This window comes from Tupaia chinensis, unplaced genomic scaffold (assembly GCF_000334495.1).
Source record: "Tupaia chinensis unplaced genomic scaffold, TupChi_1.0 Scaffold000226_1, whole genome shotgun sequence".
Taxonomy (NCBI): domain Eukaryota; kingdom Metazoa; phylum Chordata; class Mammalia; order Scandentia; family Tupaiidae; genus Tupaia; species Tupaia belangeri.
Window position 1 is genome coordinate 2,738,779 of NW_006159701.1, and position 4,695 is coordinate 2,743,473.

The 4,695-nt window shown below is 49.4% G+C and overlaps 1 long non-coding RNA gene across 1 annotated transcript in view; it reads right to left on the reverse strand.

Moving 5' to 3' along the window:
- The window catches only part of LOC102482922 (uncharacterized), a 94,934-nt gene that overhangs the window by 55,493 nt on the left and 34,746 nt on the right, over positions 1 to 4,695 (reverse strand). The gene's annotated exons all lie outside the window — the stretch shown is intronic.

Below are 4,695 nucleotides of genomic sequence, written 5' to 3' on the forward strand. Positions count from 1 at the left end.
TGGGTGATCAGCCCTTGCTGATGGCACCTGAAAGATCCACAGCAAAGGTCCCTTCCTCAGTCATCCTCTAGTCTCATTCCTGAGCTCTAGGAGGAGGGCAGCTGAGAGAGGAGGGGTCATAGAGCACAGAGGGCAGAGATGAGACGGCAGCCCAGGCATGTCCCAGGCCCCTGCAGAGAACACTACGGGGAGTCCCAGCATTCCTACCATATAGCATTTCAGACGTGTGGGACTGTCAAGGGTTTATTGTCACATTCACCATCTCTTTGCAACTCACCCTGGCCTATAGGTAAAGGGCAAGTCCCACAGTACATTGACAGCAGAGCCAGGGCTCGAACCCAGGTCTGTCTAGCTCTCTTACCCCTAGGGCTCTTTCTGACGGAGAGTTAGAGAGAAGGAATTCTCGATGCTGTCAGACCTGGGAACAGTGCCCAAGGAGGAGGGATGCAGGTGAAGGCTGGACAGGCCCTCAGAACTTGATCTCTGCCAGGTGGCAAGTTTTAAGAAATGTCCTCTTCCGGTCTCATCTCAGGATACGGAGAGAACATGACCAGAGTGAGTCAGAGAGGGCTTTATAAACTGATAGACGCGATGCACAGGTTACTATCGAAAGAGAGCCCCTGGACAGCCTTCAGGGTGAGCGTCTCTCCCGTATTCAGTTTCCTCAGTTGTACAACCAGCCAGCGATCTGCTAAAAGCCAACCAAACCAAACAAAACAAACAAAAACACTAACAAAAAGCTAACTATTCCACTGCCTTAGTTTGGATTCTTCCAAGAGCTGGATCCAAGCTAGGCAGTTTTCTCAGAATGTACTGGAAGCCCTTGCTGAGGAGTAGAAAAACAGGATTAGGAAGAAGGTAGCCCTAAGGGATTCATTATCAAAGGCAGGTCCCACTGTGGACAACCAGGGCTCAGGCCTGCTGGGGAACACTGGGAGATCCTGCAGAGCACCTTGCAGAGAGAGGACGCTATTCTACCTGCAGGGGAGGGAGTGGGGGTATTGATACCCCACTCTCATCTGCTAATGGGTAAGGGTTCCTGGGAGTGTTAATTCCCAGTCCTTTTTACCTGTCCCTCATAAGGGTAGGGCAAGGTCTAGTGGCTAGACAAAGTGTATTTATTCAGTGCTAGTCCTCGGAATGTTTTCTGCCCGTGGTGATCCAAGTCAGGATATGATACACCCTCCTTCCTTTTCCACCTGGAGAAACATTTTGTCTTCTTCAAGATCCAGCTCAGAATGCTCATGAGTGTAATTGTCTCAGTGAAACCTTCTCCAAAACTCCTAAGGAGAATGGGAATTTGTTTTTTCTTGCTGCAACTTTATCTCGTTTCTAGCGTGTACACTACTTCCATTCCTGCACCAGACTTCACTGCAAAGGCAGCTGGGTGCCAGGCACGTCGGGGGCCTTTGATCACACTGCCCTGTGACTAGGTTTGACTCGCCTGTGAGCACTAGGGCGTGAGCTTTCTGCAGATGGGGCGGCGTCAGATGCATGTCTGCATCCCCACACCCAGCACATAGTAAGCGCTCAGCAAGTGGAGGCTGATTGGCGCTTCAAAGTAAAAGTCAGTACAATGATACATGAAAAACTCTTGTTTTGAGGCCAGCGAGTAGCATGGTGGTTAAGGTAATCGACTCCCACATGGTGGACCAAGGTTTGAGTCCTGGACCTGGAAGCCTGCTCTCTCACTGTCTTTCTCTCTCTCTCTCTCTCTCTCTTTCTCTGTCTCTTTCTGGTGAGTGCATGTGCCCTAGAGCAAGTGAAAAATAATTATAATAATACATACGATTTCAAAAAAAAAAAAGAAAGAAAAATTCAGTTTGATACAAGACCCACAGAAAGAAAAGTCCTGAAGAAAGAGTAGTTAATGTCGTGTGAGCCCATGCTTCGTAGGTCCCCCTGAAAGATATCACTGCATCACTCTGTTCTGGAAGGCACCCACCTTACCCAGGCACTGCAGACAGCAGAGCTCAGATTCCCTTGGGAACCCTAAGGACGAGAGCCATCTAAAATTAGACGTACCCGGCTGGTGCTTAAAATTAGAAGGACATTGCATTCCAAGATGCCAACAGGTGCCCAGCAATAATTCACAGACTGAAATAAATTGGTGGCACCTTGGAGATTAAAATGAGATGAACTCTCTCGGTTCGAACTGTTGTCAGTGTCAGGCAGTTGTCTCCGGTAAAGGATACAGAGGAGGCTGTCCAGTCGCCCAGTGCCTGAACACAGGCAATCAAGTGAATCCACATGGACTGAGTATCTACCTGGTGACAGACCCTGTACTGACAGCCTGGCTTGAGTGACACAGTTGGACATGCATGGTGGTGCTGGAAAAACTGCATTGTCCTTATTACCCTGCCTTACAAGTGAAAAATCAACTTTATTCGAGAAGACTTGGCCAAAGGCACCAAATGGCATTGGTGCTTCTCATCGTCTGCTCCAAACTTGTTTCAGGGAGCCAGAACATCTAATTCTGGGAGGATCCCCACCTACCATCCCTACTTCCTTACAGAGGCTTTGCTTGGGTCATGTGACTGCCTTAGGCACTCTAATTGGGCAAAGCAACAAGCATCTGCTATCAGGGAAGCCATTCATTGGTTGGCCAAGGACTTCTGGGGTGTGGCTAAGAAGTATACACTGGACCAAGGACCTGGCTCTTTGGGGAATATTCAGGAAGCAAGTACCTAAGAGAAAAGGATGGAGTGGCTAGACCCTGCTGAAGAGAGCCAGAAGGTGGGCAGCTATGCAGAGCAGTGCAGTCACCTAGCGACTTCAGGTATTGGCAGGGAAAATGTGGGCATCGGACATTCATTGTATGAGGGGATTTCAAAAGTCTATGGAAAATGGAATTAAAGTAAGAGTTCATTTTGGTACCAAAAAATAAATAAATTGAAATCCATGCATAGTTTTCTCATAACATACATTTTCCATGAACTATTTAAAGACTCCCTTGCATCTTCCACTAACCCCTGAGAATTTGACCCCCCATCTGCAGGTGAAGATAACTGAGGATTGGAGAGTTCACCAGGTGACCCCAGAGATGAAGATTTCTCAGATTTCAAAGTCTTTCAGTCCACTGTGTGTGTGCATATTCACTCACGTGCACCGGTATCATGGGATGTGTGCACATGTGTGTCCTCTGCGTGTGTGTACACAGATGTGGGTTCCACCATGACAGCTGGGGATTTGAGCAGCTGTGGCCCTTGGCGCACTTGCAGTGGGTATTCCACCCTTGAGCCTTCGTGACTGAGCTCCTTTCCATGCATCTTCTATTTCCAGGCACGTAGCCATGGCAGCCCCACGAGAGCTCACGTAGACATTGTTGATACCAAGAGAGAAAAAGCTTTCACTACCGCAACACCATGGCTCAGCTGTTCTTCCGGGGTCAGCACAAGGACTTACTGGGAGCTCTGGGAGAAACCAGGCTCCACTATAGCCTAGTGGTTAAGGGATCCAGCTCTCACTTGCCCAATCACAGTTCAAATACCTGCCCCAGTGTCTTGAAAACATGCTAGATGCATGTCCAAAATCCCATGTTTGGCTCCAGGTTCATGTCACCAGAGACCTCCCTGAGTGCACTGGCATATCTGTGTACGTAACCATGGGCCAGCTGAAGCTGCAGGTGGATTGCAGCACCAAGACCCTCCTAAGGGCTGGCCCTTTGGTCAGGTGGTTAAGAGAGCCAGATCCCACATGGCCAACCGCAGTCTGAATCTCAACCCCAGTGGCCTGAAAAAACATGCCAGGCACATGTGCACATGTATGTGCATGCCCAGGGTCCTGGTAGGATTGAGAAATGGAGGAGAGGGATTATAATGTGGTCTCTCTCTCTCTCTCTCTCTACCTCCCTCTCTCTCTCTCTCCCTTTCTGTCTCTGGTGAGTGCAGGCACCCACTGAGAAATTCTTTTAAAATCACCCTATTAGAGGTCTCTTTCTCTCTCCTGGAAGAAATAAATAATCTTTTTTTTTTTTTTTTTTTTTTTTTAAGGAAAAGGAATCTCCCCCGAGGATTGCCCTAGGTCTGTTGTTGATTGGCTCATTGAGTAACTAGCCTGCAAGTGCGTGCACACATCTGAGCAAGCGTGTGTAGACATGCAGTATACACACCTCCTGGAAGACAGGGTTCAACAGGCCCAGAGACCATATCTCAGGGAGGAGGATGAATTCAAGAGAAAACAAGAATCAACTGCAATGTTCAGGCCTCCCTCGGCAGCCCCTTCCTCTTCCACACTTTACAAGAATGAGATTGGATGGCGGAGGGCGAGGAGGTGCGTAATGCTCTGGCTATTTCCTGACGTCCTTCCCGGTGCCCCAGAGGCCTGGGCCGAGTGGAGTTATCTCCTCCCTGGCTGGGAGAGGACTCGTTTAGAGCCAAAACCACCAAGATATGGGGAAGAAGCATGAAGAACTAGACAAACAAGCCAGGCTCGTGGCTTCAGGCCAGCAGGAACAGAGCCAACAGCCTTCCCCAGTCTCAGTCCCAACCCAAATGCTGGCTGGCCCCCCAGCTATTGGACACAGAGGTGATGGGGGTTTGACTTCAGGGTCACAGCACTGCTTGAGGGAGACTAAGGGGAGGGGGGCGTGTGCAAATCTAGGCGGCTGCAGGAGGCTGGGCATCCCTCTCTCTCTCTCTCTCTCTCTCTCTCTCTCTGTCCCTCTCCTGTGTTTAGGTTTTTCTACCCCCTTTT